At 36.8% G+C, this 16,315-nt stretch overlaps 1 long non-coding RNA gene across 1 annotated transcript in view; it reads right to left on the reverse strand.

The window, feature by feature from the left end:
* Positions 1-3,184: 3,184 nt before the first annotated feature.
* LOC125484492 overlaps positions 3,185-16,315 on the reverse strand; it is a 19,272-nt gene continuing 6,141 nt past the window's right edge. Inside the window, exon 2 of the long non-coding RNA XR_007263330.1 lies at positions 3,185-3,487. This is a non-coding gene — a long non-coding RNA (uncharacterized LOC125484492). The remainder of the gene's footprint in view (positions 3,488-16,315) is intronic.

Below are 16,315 nucleotides of genomic sequence, written 5' to 3' on the forward strand. Positions count from 1 at the left end.
ATCTCAGATTCTCCAGCATCTGCAGTTCCTACTATCTCTGGTTATTAATATGTATGATTATCATATGTTAATTTTTCTACCTTCAATCAGTGTTAATCCTAATGAAATTATAAAGCACAACAATGGCCCAGAAATTCTAATTACCTGCAGAACAGATCTGGCAGATTGTAATTTACATTAAAGTTGCGCACTTACCTAACAATGACTTTTTTTGCCTGAATTCTGAGATTGGCCTGACCTGGAATCCAGGAAAAAAGCCACTCAGTGCAGGATGAGCATTATAGGCTAAGATACAACCCTTCCTTATGGCATTTGCTGTGCTCCAGGATTGAGTCCAGGAGTGAAACAAAACCAGGCTGGGAAATTTGAGCCAGAGAATGGGGACTAATGCTGGGGTTGTTGGGTCAGAGATTAGTGGCTATCAGCTTCAATGGGGTCAGACTGGCGTGGTGTCTGTTTAGTCTGTCAGGTTTAGATTGGATCAGGTTTGCTCCTGTGGGGTTGATGGTATTCAGGGAGTGCTTTCTGGTTGGTGTTGGGTCAGGAGGGACACGGTTGTGTCTGGGTAGGGGATTGGGGTGGGTGTGGTGTCACGGCGGAAGTATCAGGTTTGGTGGGAGGAGGTCAGGGTTGGGTCAGGGTCGGCTTGGCGTCAGGTTGTATAGGTCCATCGGGTATGATGGAGGGGTAAAATCTGGCTGGGAATGGGTATCATGGGTCAGAGATGTGTGTAAGGGGTCAAGGGGAGTTCAAGTTGTGGGTGGAATGGTCAAAGGTAGTCCGGGGTTTCACTTTCATAGTTAGCTAGGAATTAGAGTAGGGTTTCAATCCAGCTTATTCAGGGTAACATGTAAGCTTGAGTTGGAACCTGAGGAAGTCTCTGACTTTTAGCAGTTTTGTTTAGATCCGGAGAATTGCCCATCATAATTTTCAATTTTCTGGATGATTCCCTTGGAAGTCAGCTACATTGGGAATGCTGCATGATGATGATGTGCAACTCTAGTCTGTTCTGCAGAAATGACTGTATGATAATGGGAATGTCTAGGACAGTGTTTTCTTATACATATTATTTTCTTTCTTTAGGGTGCTGTACAAAAATAGCCTGAGTTATGGGATTCCTGGAATGAGGTTAGGAAATGGATTGGGCGTGGCATCATTAGAAAGGCGATCCTTTATACTTACAGATGTGCTCCAAATAATTCTACAACTCAATATTTGACATCTCTAAGAATTGATCCTGATTGGTTAACAATCCTATTGTAATGCTTAAATTCTGTGACATTGCAGCTACATCAATATTAATTCAAGAGATGAACAATGTGCAATTCAATGATACTGTGGGAAGAATAACATTCAGGATCGATTGCTGCAGATTGTTGTCTCACATAACAATAGTGTTTGACATCCTTTTTAAGTTAAACAGCCTGGCAGTTTTTAGAATGCAATGATGGTAACCTCACAGAACACATTATATTGCATTCACGTTCTCTGAACATTAAAAGCGATGTTAGTAAAATATACAGTATAGACTCATTCTTGCAAATTCTTTCTGCAAATATCTTCCAGAGCAAATGTTTTCTGGTGTCCCAGCAGAAGCTCAATTATGGACAGGAAAAGAGCTTGAACCATGAGAAGATGACCTTCTGATAAGGAATATTTTTCAAGTTCCCATGGGTTTGTACTAATGAAATCTGACTGTTGTTTGGATATATTTATTTTAATGAGTTTGTATATGACAAAAAAGGGGCCATTTTTGCTTAGCATGAATAGTTCTAAAACAAAACAATGCTTAAACTTTTAGAAGCTTACGATCAAAAGAATATGTAGCTTGTATCACCAAATTGTGTATTTCTTTTTAAATGCAATTTCCAAGTTGTATATTTGGCAATACCACACAATGATAACTGTTATTTTTAATTACAGAATTAAAATTCTGAATAAAGTTGTTCAATAGGGCTACAACTTCAAATATGCCCTTTATTTTGATATTCAACAATAAATATACCTTTGATGACACTAATGTCAGAATCTTTGGCTGAAGCAAAAATGGAAAGCTTGCCAACTACACCAAGTGCACTTTATAAATGCAACAAAAGAAGTCTACACATTACCTTCATTCTATGTGGTGATATTCTGCTCTATGTTCAAGGCCGTTCCCATTGCTGCAGTGTTCATCCTCCAGAGCTACAGTGCTTCATCTCAGACTCACAACTGACCAGAGATGCAGCACTGCACCTCTGGCTGATTCACATGTGAGGCCTCATTCTCCATTGTTCATTGTAGAGGCCTACAATGGGGAAGTTTAGTTTTTCAGTTGTTAAGTATGATCACTATTGAAAGAGATTCAGTTGGTGTTTGGGGAATTTTAAACAAAAAATAAACTGCTGTCAATGTCTCCTTTTAATAGAAAATCTCCTATTAGCCACCTGGCATCAACCAAATCTACAAACTATCCAGTGTTTACAACATTGTTGAATAATTCTTAACTCCTCTTATAGACTCAATAATCATGAAGGTGAAAATGCACCCCATTGAACGTAGAAAAGGGGAAATTTAAATTACGTCGCAGACACAAGAGAAAAGGAGTTATTTGAGTTCTACTTGCCTTGTGGAAACCAGACAGATGAGTAATTAATATTGTCCATTTCATTTTCCAACTGTGGAATTGGCCAATCCTCCTTAACATATGCATGGGTGATGCCATTAGGACCTGATTGTATATTTTTTTATTAGGGGCTATTAATGGAAGGAAGCAGTGAAGAGACCTCAAAAAGCAACTTTTTTTTTTAAACTTTTCCTGTGTAACCGTGAGAAACAGAAATATTCCTCAAGGTCCAACAAGTTTCCACTGCTATAATCATTCAGAAAATAAAACTGCAAAACAGAGTAAATTCAACCTTTGGGATAACATATTATCAAAGCACACTTATTTTTGACACTAACCAATTTATGCAGTTATGTAAATTATTCATCAAATAACTATAGAGCCAAATAAAATTCTGCAACATAAATATTGGATGACTGAGAATAAATAATTTGATAATTTAAAAACACTGTCTCCTACAATTTAACCTAATTGATGTATGCCTCCTGTTATTGATATTAATTAGAACCACATTTTAATTTCTCTTATTTCTTAAGCATTGTGAGACACAATATTTGCAACAATAAGAGAACCTTGCCATGTACTTGAACCACTTTATAAGTAAAATCATTATCTGTAAAGACACTACAAAAATTAATGTTTAATTCACTTAAAATGCAATCTGTTATGTGTTATATTAAAATCAGCTTCCTGTTCAAAAATAACAACAGCTTAGGTTTTAAGAGGGTGAGGGCAGATTGTGGAAAAATGAAGTTAAGCTTTTAGTTGGATCTTTGTTCCCAGAGTTTCAAACTTGATGACCTTTTGACCTGGCGATGTATGTTGACTGCCATCTTAGTCCCGGTTCCTTGCTCAATAATGCACGACTGTGATTGGGCACACCTTTTAATAAAAAAGGAAAATGCTAAATTTCCACTCCTAGTCAAACTGGGAAGAACAATATAGATCTAATTAGTGTTGTGAAGGAAGATAATTATGTTTACTGTACTATTCAATTGAACAGCAGTGCCAACTCTGAGGTCACATGTTAAAATATCTGGGACAGAGTCAATAATTCAGTCACATTTTATCCATACGCATGAAATGAAGGACAGGTTGAATATTAATTTATTAAGAACTAAGCACAATATTTCAATCAGATAATAAAATTGAATATAAAATAGTTTGCATTTCAGATCAAACAATATTCCTGAAATTGCTGAAAAAGCTCAGCAGGTCTGGCAGCATCTGTGGAGAGAAATCAGAGCTAACATTTTGGGTATGGTGACCCTTCCTCTCAGTCTTTGTTTCTGATTTACAGCATTTGCAGTTTTGGTTTTTATTTAATATTCATGAATAATCAGCTTTAGTTTTCAATTATTAACTGGTGTTCAATTGATCACACATTCGGAGTTAACCTAGACAACATCAGCTTAGTAAATCACTAGTCTTTCACCATCCATCTTCAGTTTTACACTTATCCATTTCATGTTCTATATAAATCCCAACTTCTCTCCACTTACTGTCATGATGCAGTTTTTCCCTTCCATTCCCACACTCCTGTGTCACATAGATTTTTGACTCATGGGGGCATGACACCAATTTTCCCACATGTGGGATTCGATATTTCTCTCAGGAGTTAGCTAGCTTATGACCAGCTCTTTAGGATGTTTTGTTAACCCTTCAGGACCAAAGTTTTCCGTAACGCTGGCTGATTAACAACATTGTTATTCTTATAACTGTCAGCTACTCAGCAAGATTGTACAGTTAAGTTAGGTTTGATTATTAGGTTCCTGATTTAAAACTTGATGCAGGCATAGGTAAAATGCATTAACTGTTCCAGAGAGAAAACCCAGCCTCAGAATGTATCTATGTAACAATGTACGGAAACTCATTAGCGGGGAAGATTAGTTTGTCAGTTCACGGAATCTACAACACAGGTCGTCATTTGGCCTATTGTCATTTGAATCCCATTAATCCCATTCTATTGCTCTATCTCCAAAGTTCAGGAAATACTACTTTTTCATGCACTTATACAATTAAATTTTGAAAAGTTCTAAAAGAATCTGTTTCACCACCCTTTCATTTAGTGCACTCTAGATCATAAAAGCTAGCTACTTATTTTATCCTCTTAAATTGACTGTGGTCCTTTTGCCAAAGACCTTAAATCCTTTTCTTTCCTGATGCTTCTAAAACTGGAAATAACTTCTAATTTACTGTATCAAAATTACTTCAACGTTTTGAACACCTCTACTAAATCTCTCCTTAATCTTCTCAAGGAGAAACCCTCATTATATAACTGTGAGACCAATTTAATAATTTGCCTGTACACCATCTCAAATGTGTTGACGTCTTTCCTAGCTTTTTAAATTCTGTTGGAAGACAGAAAATAGAGAGTTGTCAAGTTACATAATGTATAAGAATGTCTAAGTGTTTTCTTTATCACTAGTGAAAACTTAAGATCCTGTACCATTTGGAAGTTAATTGCCTTTCATGTGTTATTTGATTTGCTATTTAACTGTCGCCTAATACGTGGTCCTAGCATCAAAACACCAATATATATACTTTTCTACTGCACGGAGTATTCTTCAGGTATAGCACATATGTGTATGCTTACACCAAACATGCATTTTCATAGTTGAAACAATGTTTGGAATATAATCCTACTATTTGCTTACTTTGCCAATTGACCTGGGCTTATTAAATGTAAACACAGGATGTGATGTTCTCAAAAGTAACTGGTTTCTAATATTTAGACTCATCGCTGAGCTATATTGACTAAAATTTTAATTTAAAACAAATCTTCAAGTTTGTATGGTCTTTGTACACTTCTAAGTGAAATTAATATATTTGATTTTTTTCTCTATTTCTTAATATAAAGCAACCGAGACTAAAGCCACTTCATATTATATAAGTGCCGTTTTTATCTTTCTTTGAATAATTGTCTCATTTAGCCTAAAAGATTTGACATTTACAAAAAAGAACTGAATATTTAAGCTGTTGCAGCTGTTCTTTCAGTAGTATAAATATTTATGACCTTTAAAGGCTTTTTACATTACATTACTGTTGACCATCCTGATATATATTACATACATATATACTTCAAAAAATTGCACGCTAAACAAATCGTGTGTGGGCATATTGGGCATTGTTAAACAGAGATCTTGATTGGCCAGTTGCCAAAGCATATAAAAAAAGGTAATAAAAATAAAAAAAACCCTGGAAACACTTAGAAGGTCTGACAGCATCTGGGGAGAGAGAAACAGAGTTAATGATTCAAGTTATCAAATAAACTCCTTCCGTGGTAACAATTCACACTCAGGAGAAAAGCACATGAGAATCATAGAGACGGGGCTGAACCTGGATAGAAATCTGAAAGGTTGTTATTGAGATGAAAGGCTGACAGGCCCCCAGGTAGGGTCACTTGCTGGATGTGAGTAAGCAATGTAAATAGCCACCTGCCAGGATTGGGCAGTGTGATTGTATTAGTGGAAATTAACTGGTCACTTGGAGCCAAGTTGGGGATGCTTCTTGGTACTCGCCAGTGATAAAAGTCACACGCTGTAACTGAAGCCTCCTTTCTTCAGCTCCCTCTGTCCCAAAGCCACTTCTATCACAGTCTCAGAGCTTCAGCCATATACCATCCTGCAGAGAGCACCTCCCCCTCCACCTGGCAACTTTGGTCAGAAAAGTTTTGATCATTTCATGTTTCTTTTAAGGGTGCCTCCACATTGATGTGCCATCACGTTCTCCTGCATTCTGCTGAAGCATTTACCTCTTAAGGTGGAGCTGCTGCAGGACAATCCTATGATCTCTCCTGACAATCTGAAATATTGGGTTGAGTCTTACAATCTGCTGCATCTGACCCAACTCGTCTCATTAACTACCTATCCTGCCCCTTATTTGCTCCTCTCATCTGATTCAAGCTCCATTCTAGCACTTGCTGTATGCATGACTGGCATCCCTGGCACTGGTACCATCTTTGAAAGGCTTTTGTGCACCCAGAGAAGTACTGGTAGTTCAAAGCAGCCCTGCACAGTTCTTGACTTTTGCTCCAGATATGGTAGCAAAGGCAAAATTGGTGTCTTGATTTGCAGACAAGAACCTGGAGATCATGGACAGGGTGGTGCAGAGACAAAACATCATTCTCCCTCAGGACCGTCGGGGGATGCCATGACACCAGACCATACTAGCCTAGTTTGTGGTTGCCACAGGGGTCACTGCAGTCTCGGATGTCTGAAGGAATGCAGACAGTGAAAGGAGGTCAATGACTTTCTCCATTCTGCCAGAATAAATGCAATTATCTTCCTTCTGATGCCTTACACTCACTCTGTTTCCACTACTGTATCCAAGTCTCACTAAACCTGCTCTACCACTCCGATAATTTAATGCACTATTTTCCCTGACTCGTATCACCCACCTCAAACCCCGACACCACTAACACTGCACTGTCTATTCACTCGCTTTGGACACATTTCCCTGTGCACCAAAAGTAACATCCGCACCACCCAACTTCATTTCTCTCAATACCCACCATTTTCTCATTCCACAGGGAAAAGAGCCCACAATAGGACAGTAAATAAGAATCAAGATAGGCGGTGGGCTGCCCAACATTTAGCTTCTCACCCCTTAAGAGAAGAGAATCCCGACTCTGACCACCATGAGTGCTGACTGATTGATTGCATCCAAGCCCTTAAACTGGTGCCGAAGGCTGTCCTTGACTTACTGTGCTGGGATCAGCAACTGAAGGCCATCTGTCTTGACTTTACTAAGGCCTGCTGACAACCATGATCAGTTTCCTGGCTTTTGCTCTGTGCTAAACAGCAAGGCCACGCAACAGCACTGGCATTGAGCCTGGTAGCTCTCGCTGAGGGTCATTGTGCAAAACAACAAGGCAAGGATACTGTGAACATCCTGGTGGTCTCAAAGTGAGTGAATAGTAAGTGACCATACAAACAGACCCAACATGCAGCTTGGTCTAGTCCATGAGCTGGGCATATGTCCTTGCTGCAGCATTGCAATGATAGTTGCTGTTGGATCCTGATGTGCAACATTGAAACCTACTGTATGTGGATTGGGAATGTGCCATGAGGTAAAATCTACACATTAATGAGGTGAGTTAATTAACAAGCAATAATCCCCATTAATAGACAACTCAATGCTACCTAGCAAGAATTCTGACACTCCAGAACTTATTTAGAAGATGCAGTGAGCTGTTCTCAACATTGACATAGGCCTCGCTGGACTTTTCTCACAATTTTTCCACATTTCTCACCATCGACCACGTCATTGAGGTCAAGATACAGCCCTTTATCTTTGTTTTTCTCTCTCCACAGATGCTGCCTGACCTGCTTGGTATTTGCAACATTTTCTGTTTTTATTTCAGATTTCTAGCATTCAACATATGTTGATTTTATTAAAGTATGGTTTTCCAAACAAACATAGCCCCCAAACAGTAAACAGCGGTAGTATCCCAGCGCAGGAGAAATCCCCAAAAATGTTACTTACACATCTCATATAACTTGCATGTTCTTCCATTGTTTATTGGCCAAGAATGTGCCCAATACATTCTTCTTGATAAGAACTATCAATCAGGGAGTCATGAGTTTTTGATACCTGGTTAGGTTATCATTTCAAACCTCACCTGATCACTGAAGGGTTCTGAATTCAGCTTAATGGAATACAACTAACTCAATTGTGTGCAAGCTGATGAAAATCGAGATCCATAAAGTAAATCTGGTGATATGATGCTTCTCAAAGAAGTAGTATCTTCAATCAAGCACCGTCTTTTAGCAGAAAGTCAAGCCCCTGATCATTTAAAATCCACTAATCAGACCACTTTTAAAGTCTACTTCAAGTTTAGACTATTTCTCTTCTACCTCAAGGCAAAGTATTCTATTACTGTGGGACTACAACGTGCATAAAATCTGAAAGCTCAATATTTGGCCGCTTGATTTTACCATTGATGGGTGTAGGATTGATCCTTAAATCATTGGTCAAGCAAATGTCTTGTGAGATTAACTCCTTGATCTAATTTTTGAGATAGAAAAGTGCAGAAATTATTATGGATGTTGATGCATGCCTTTGATTTAAAAGTAAAACAATTCGAAAACGATACAATCAGTTGAAGCTCGCTACCTACGGAGAAAGGGGTATGATAACACGAGCCTCTTTATAAAAATAGCCAACTAACTTCCGTAGAATGCTATTAAGTGAGGTAAAGATATTTTGCATTGGAAATTATTCATAGTGTTTGTGCCAGTCACAGCTAGTTATCAGTGGACAATTAGACTCAGTATTGTCAACAAGACTCGACTGAACTGTCCATAACTTTGAACTAGTAGGTTTTGGATGCATTATAGCTATAATTTCTCAAAGGTTATATGTTGTAGTCATTCAGAAATTTAGTTGATTTAAATTGAACTACAGCTGTATGAAGTAAGTTGTGTCTTGCAGGTGTTAGTGTTCCCTCACATCCATTAGCCTTCTACTTCTACATGGTAGAGATTGCTGGTTTGGAATGTGCTGTCAAAGAGACTCTGCTGAGTTACAGCAAATCACTAGAACCAGCAAACCCTTAATTCATTGCTCTCAAGCCCAACTACCAATTTATCAACAATCCATCTATTTGTTTCCTTCTCCAGAAATATATTTAATTTTCTCTTGATATGCACTTCCTCATTGCCTTATTTTGAAATCTTATTAATATCTATTCTTCCTTTTAAATTCCCTACTTTTAATTTGTTTCTCTCTTAATTTGAACCTTTAACTTTTAAAACAATACTTAGCCATCTGTTTGGAAAGAGACCTGCTGTTGTATAAAATAATCCAAAAAGTTCTAGATACAGTATAGAAATCAATTTGGTACCATGAAGCAATCAGAATAGAGGGTGGGGATGAAAGTTGCTTTGGTTATTAACACTATCGTATATGCATTCATTGATGGTAATTCTTCAACTCCATCACTGTGAGCTGTGCTCATTATCATGCATTATAATAGCAGAATCTGATTGTTAACAACTTCCTCAAAATCCTAAACCATTTCCTCTTCAACCTGATACGTTACATTGGTTGGACAGCTGGTTTGCGATGGAGAGTAATGTCAACAGCGTGGATTCAATTCCTGCATTAGCTGAGGTTACCATGGAGGACTTTTCTTCTCAACCTTTCGCTTCACCTCAGGCATGGTGACACTCAGGTTAAACCAATACCAGTCATCCCTGTCTAATGAGAGAGCAGCCCTATCCAATTTATTACCACAACATCTCCTACTTTAAATATATTAGTTTTTGCTGAACAATTTTACCTTATCAGCTTTTGAAACACTTCTTGTTATAAAAAAGTTGTCCATGTCACACAGTCATCCTGCTTAGACTGTACTAGGAATTTAAGCAGTGTGCTACTCTGACGGTGTAGCTTTTACACAGGATCAGAGATTAAACTGGTGCCACTTGAAAGTATCAGGATAAGGGCATGATAAATGTAGTGTTTTTATAAACAACTGTCACAATGTTGTGGCAAATCAGACTTTAATATCTCTTAGTCGTGTAAACGAACAACTTGATTATTCATTGTTGTACTTTTCACATGCTATTACTTGGCCACTGAATGCTGGTGCTCATTAAGTAAACAGTTGATAAAAGGCAGTCATCATTATAAATGGCGTTTATGAACATAGTGTCCTGGAAAGACACACAGTTATACTGTTTCATCACATTGTTACATCTGTAATAGTACTGTAAGCATATATTTTATTAATTCATTCAATCAATGTCTAATTGTATTTCATTCAATTGTTTTGGTGTTTAAAATGTTCTTCAGCATCTAATTAAAAGATCTTTTTATTATCTATTTGAAGGTATTTCAACTGCATTTTATTCAGAGAACACAATAGGGGTTGCTTTTAACTTCAATGGAAAGGTACATAACTGGCAGGGTGTATATCAGATGGTTAATCCCTTGTTGTATGGTAAGGGCAGGTGAAATTATCTGTACAAATTTGTACACTTAATTTCAAACATTTTGTGTAGGATTATAATGTTACAATTACGATACAATCATACAAGTGTTCAAAATTATAGATTTGTGTCAGGGAAGTAGAATAAATGGTTTCCTTTATTAAAAAGTGTTCTCTGTTAGCACAATGTGATCAATTTATCAAGGGACACACTGATAGCTTTGTTATATATTGCGTAATGAGCACTAACATTTTGTTTCTCAATAGCATGTAAATTGAGAAAATAATGTTTTGTACTATGTCACCTGAATGTACCACTTCTACATATTTCACAAAAGTATCATAAGTATCAAAATCTGTCATGGTTTATTCTAGGTAGAAAAATAGTAATTATTACAAGAATCTCAGGAGATGCATTGTTTACCAGGCAGCAATGCTCAGCAGTCTTGTGCTCCTTTTTGCTTTGGAAATTTGGATAATCTACAGCATGCACTTCAACACATGAGAGAAGTACCACCAGTTGTGACTTCACAGGATCATTCAAATTCAGTCGCCAAAATAAAAAGTGGTCCAAGAGCAGTGTCCTCTCACAAGATAAATCGACCAGCTGCTAAGCTCAGCTTCCCTGGACAGTTGATGTAGTCGATTTGACTGACACCAGATTCCTGAACCAACTGTTCAACTTGGAAATTAGCCACAGCAGGAGATGCCCAGACAAGCAGCAGAAGTGCTTTAGTGATATCTTTCAAGCTATCCCCAAGTAGGTGAAATATCCCCACCAATTCACTGGAGACCCTGGTGTGTGAGCAGCCAAACTGGAGAAGACTCAATCATGAAGGCACCAATTACATTAAACCTTTGATGGGAATATGCAAAGGCAAAGTCAAAATGGCAGAGGAAATGCACAAACCTCCAAACAACCCATCTACTCCACACTTCAAGCTTCTATGTGAAATTGACAGAGTCTGTAGATCACGTTTTGGAGTTATCAGCCAGTTCAGACCTCAGTAAACTGGAGTGGAAGCAAGTCATGTTGGATCCTGAGGGTCTGCCTAAGGCGATGATTGCTAGAATACATCATTTGATGACTATGCTAAAAGGACATTAAAACAAACAGTTCTTTCCCCTAACAAATAAGCCTGAAACAAGCCATATTTGGACATCATTGCGTATCAGAGCGTTAATGCATCTATGGGTAGAAAGATTCAGATGAAGCATTTAAAAACAAGCTTTTGATTGTTTCTTCAAATACCAGAAGAAATGTAGTTTGTTTATGTAATTTTATAATTATGTTTTCATGTATGAAAAGCAAAGAAATGCAGCCTACAAATTCTATTTACATTGAACTTTTAAAAGACATGCATGGTCTTTATTGAGGATGTTTGTTGAGGCTGTGGGACTCAGGATTTATAAACCCCGTGCAGTGAGAGGAAACAGCAGCTGTCAGTGAAGCCCAGCCTTTGTCATATACAAACCCAGACATAGTAAATTTCAGCACCAAGAAAGGAAATGCTTTGCTCTTCGACTGCCCAAGAGTTCATGTTATTCTTAATTCGAGTCTCCCATTCCAGTCCCCTTTACTGCTTTCCCATAGTTCACATGTGTATTCTGTTTATAAAACTGGGGCTGGGATATGTCATGCCATTGTTGTGATTATAATAGTACGTGGATAGACTCCACACAAGTAATTGGAGATAATGTTTAAAACTATTTAAATAAAGTTTTCTATTAAATGAACTTTTATCACAGAAAACATTCGATTAGATATTGGAAAATGTGACAAAACACTCAATACATTTTGTGTACTTTATTACAACATTTAAAAGTAGCTCACACCTGTTTAAGAAGTAAATTAAAATGTTGCAAGTTTATAAGAAGACCAAAATGTAAAATACAATTAAAATATTTGTCTATGAGAATGGACTGTGTACTTTGTTGTATTTACTTTGAATTATTGTGAAGATGAGAAAACAAAGCTCATTCCTCTGTTTTAGAATCAGTTCAACCAACAGCATTCTATTACTGAGAAAAATTAACCTTTATTCTGTCAATGTTGCAATGTCATCATCAATTTACAAACTACATTGAAAGTATTTGAATTTATTGACAAGATTGGCATTGGATGTTAATGTTAAAAAGGTGAGCTTGCAGTTTCTTTTTTAAAAAAAAAACTTAGCATAATGAAATACTTTCTAGACTTTTCAGATCACTGTCAGTGATCAGAATTCCAGATTCTCTATTTTTTGAAAAGACTGATTCTTGTTTGAAAATACGTCCTTAAGCCTGGAAAAACTGTGGTATCTAATTGTCCACCAGTTACTGTGAAGTTCCCTTATAATTAAATGCAATTATCTCCGATAATTAGGAATATCTTTCCCTGTTTCTCGCAGGAAACCTTTCAAGGTTTTGGGCACGGTCACTGCAAACTATTTGGACACACCTAACTTGTCTACTACATGTCAATTATATCCAAAGTGGATACAGACTCATCGTAAATGCAACATGTCTTGATGAGCATTATTAATTGCTTTAGTTACTGTCTTATTTTTAATAAAATTAGTCACTGCTTTATCTGAGGTATACATGCTGATATGCCGTAGTTTCGTAAAGCTCTTCCACTAACATTCATTGACCAATACACAAGCTTGAATATAATTTCGTAAATTAATGTTCACCAAAGACCTGGTAGATAAAGGAACTCCTTTGTTATTGAGTAAGATAAAGCTTTATTTGAGTGAATATGAATGATACATGAGCAATTAAGCTGAAGGATTTTTTAAACAAACTAAAATTTCCAGTTTTGTGATCATTTCAATTTTTTTTAAAAAAATAAGGTGAGAAATATTACTGTCCATATTAAATAATTATAATATCCTACCAGTGCTATATTATTTGTTGGGAAGCTGCATTATGCTTTTCATAAGTAGATCTTTAAAAATACTTTTAAAAAATGTTCCAGCTACCTAAAATGTTACCCAATGACTTCATTTATAGTTGTATTACAAAAAGTAAGTAAAATGAACTTTCAAGTGGGGAATCTGCAGACATCATTACATTTCTAGGATTGAAATCACCAAAACTTTGTATAACTTCATTGCTTAATTAGCACAGAGAATTGCATGCTTTATGCGAAGTATTAAATCTTGTTGATCATGAGTCTCATAAACTGCATCATTGTGTTTTGCTTTAAATCACTTTGTGTTGCTCTGCTTGCCAATATCAATTGTCTCTAGAGCTCTTAGTTCCAAAAGAGACAGCACAAAAACGTTGAGATGGTGAATGGCCAAAGTTCATTTGTGTTGCAAGCAATTTAAAATCGTAATTAACAATAGAGATAAAATTTCTTTAGCTTTCTTTCATAAGGTTAATGGCAAAATATCTGCAGGTGGAAGATAACTCCTCCCTATTTATTTTTCTCCTTATTGACTCCATAATCATGCACCTATGAGGGATGGGATCTTGAATCTACATTTACTTTTTAAAGATTGAAACCGTAATCTCTCACCTTTTTTAAAAAACACAATCCCCCACTTGGGAATAAAAGTGTTTCAGACTACTATGCTCAAGCAAGGCCAAGGGCATAGATATGCTTTTCTTTATTTAAGCTTATCAAGTACAGCAAGACTAAAGGACGAATTTCATTAAGGTGTAACATATTACCTGCTACAACTTTGAATTTTAACATCTTATGTTATATTCAGATAGGTAAGGAGTAAAGGATGTGAATTCAAAACTTGGATCAAACCTTTATTTACAGAAATACAAATTACACACCATGCAACCCCTCACAACAACACATTCTGCCTGATCCTATAAGTATGAACACTCCAAATCTCTAGTTAATGGCCTCTAGCTGAATACACGTAAACACAAATGATATGCAGTTAACATAGGGAGATAACACTCTAAGAGTTACAACATGGTTAATGAGCAATAGTTATATACTTCTACATCTGCAGCATTGAAGGTTCTTGTGGCGCACTGATAATGTCCCTGCATCTGGGTTCAAGTCCCATCTGTGCCACAACATGCCTGTACAGAATGATTCAAAATGCTTACATTTGCAGCATTAATTTTCTAGATTATCTATTATTTCTTGCGGCAGGTTTGGACATGATCATGGATAAAGTCTGCTAACTGAATTTAGGAGATTAGACTGGAGGAGCAGGATCTTTTGGTCTTGCTTCTCATAGAGATATGTCCCACTGCAAGTGACAATGCAGACTGAATGTGAAATATTTGTTTTTACCTTTGTCAATAAATCAATGACAACTGCACTTCAATAATCAAAATTGTTAATGTTACTGAGTCAATTGTGCAGTCCAGTTAATTTTTGTTTATTCAGGGTGACAAGATTAGAGCATCAGCACTTTTCATCCACTACATTAAATCACCTAATGCTTGTATGAAACTTGTCAATTACAGCTGGATAAACGTGAAGTGTTTCGAACAAACATGCTACATCATACATAACTCTGCTGGATAATTAAGGGGACATCAACAGTTCACCATCTGTGAGAAGGTGTTTATTGTTTTCTATTTGTGTCTTGTCATTCTTGTATGTATTTTTATTTATTTTATGGCATTTATCAATTTGTAAGTTCTCAATAACCATATGCTGTTACCAACAGCTAAGCAAAGTCTACTGCTTATTAGATAATGATTGACTTTTAATATTACAAAATAATTTCAAAGCAGGCAAATTAGTCTTTGCAGCCACACATGCTGTTAATGTGACTCACTCTGCATCGTTGTAACATCCATGTGCAACAAAGCTGAGGATTTGCTTGTGACATTACAGTTACACAGGAAAATTAATCTTTGCAATTGGTGACAGGATCAAAATGGTAATCAGCTGTAGATTTAAATGTGTCAGGGGAAATATATGCAGGGCTGGAAATGAGATCTTAGCAGGGGAGAAGAATTAATTTAAGACACAAGAACTAGGACTAAATATTATTTTGCCTCAAGCAGAACTGAACCTAAGACTAAAGCCTGAGCAGTTACTCTAGTAATCATATTATGCAAGACGCAAAAGCTCAAAGAAATCGTCATGGAATATGTTTGTCCAAGATCTGAGGCACATTTGGATATGTAACTTTGTATATAATCATAAGAAAGTTTAATTCAATGTCATCTAATTTCATTGTTATAAAACTGATGAATATAGTAGAACAGTACAGTGGTTTTTTTAAAATCAGGGATTCATCTTATCAAAAATTGAGGTTTTATGATTATGAAAGTAGTTGAACAGAGCTAAATGGAAAGTTTCTTATAATAAATTTGTTCTAATAGTTCGGAGTGACATTTTGACTTAGTAGTGACTTGCCCATTGCTACATCAAAAAGTGAGGGATCTGCACCCCACTCCAGGCAACCTGAGTGAAGGTTAAAATATCAACTCTAAACATAGAAATTGACCAATGTTAAGATGGAATAATTAATACAGTGCGGCATGCCCATTTTGGTTTGCAGGTCTCAATCTAGACAGAATGACAAGTAGGGATTGGAGAATTGGCTCTGAATAATCCCTCTCAAGTCATAACGGCACTTTAGTTTTGTTTGTGGTTTATGTTGGAGAAGCTACTCTAAATATAATAGCCAGGAGGAAGGTAACATGGAAAGCCAAATCAATGATAACAAGGTGTAGAGCTGGATGAACACAGCAGGCCAAGCAGCATCAGAGGAGCAGGAAGGCTGACGTTTCGGGCCTAGACCCTTCTTCAGAAATGGGGGAGGGGAAGGGGATTCTGAAATAAATAGGGAGAGAGGGGG

Source organism: Rhincodon typus, chromosome 12 (assembly GCF_021869965.1).
Source record: "Rhincodon typus isolate 14 chromosome 12, sRhiTyp1.1, whole genome shotgun sequence".
Classification (NCBI taxonomy): domain Eukaryota; kingdom Metazoa; phylum Chordata; class Chondrichthyes; order Orectolobiformes; family Rhincodontidae; genus Rhincodon; species Rhincodon typus.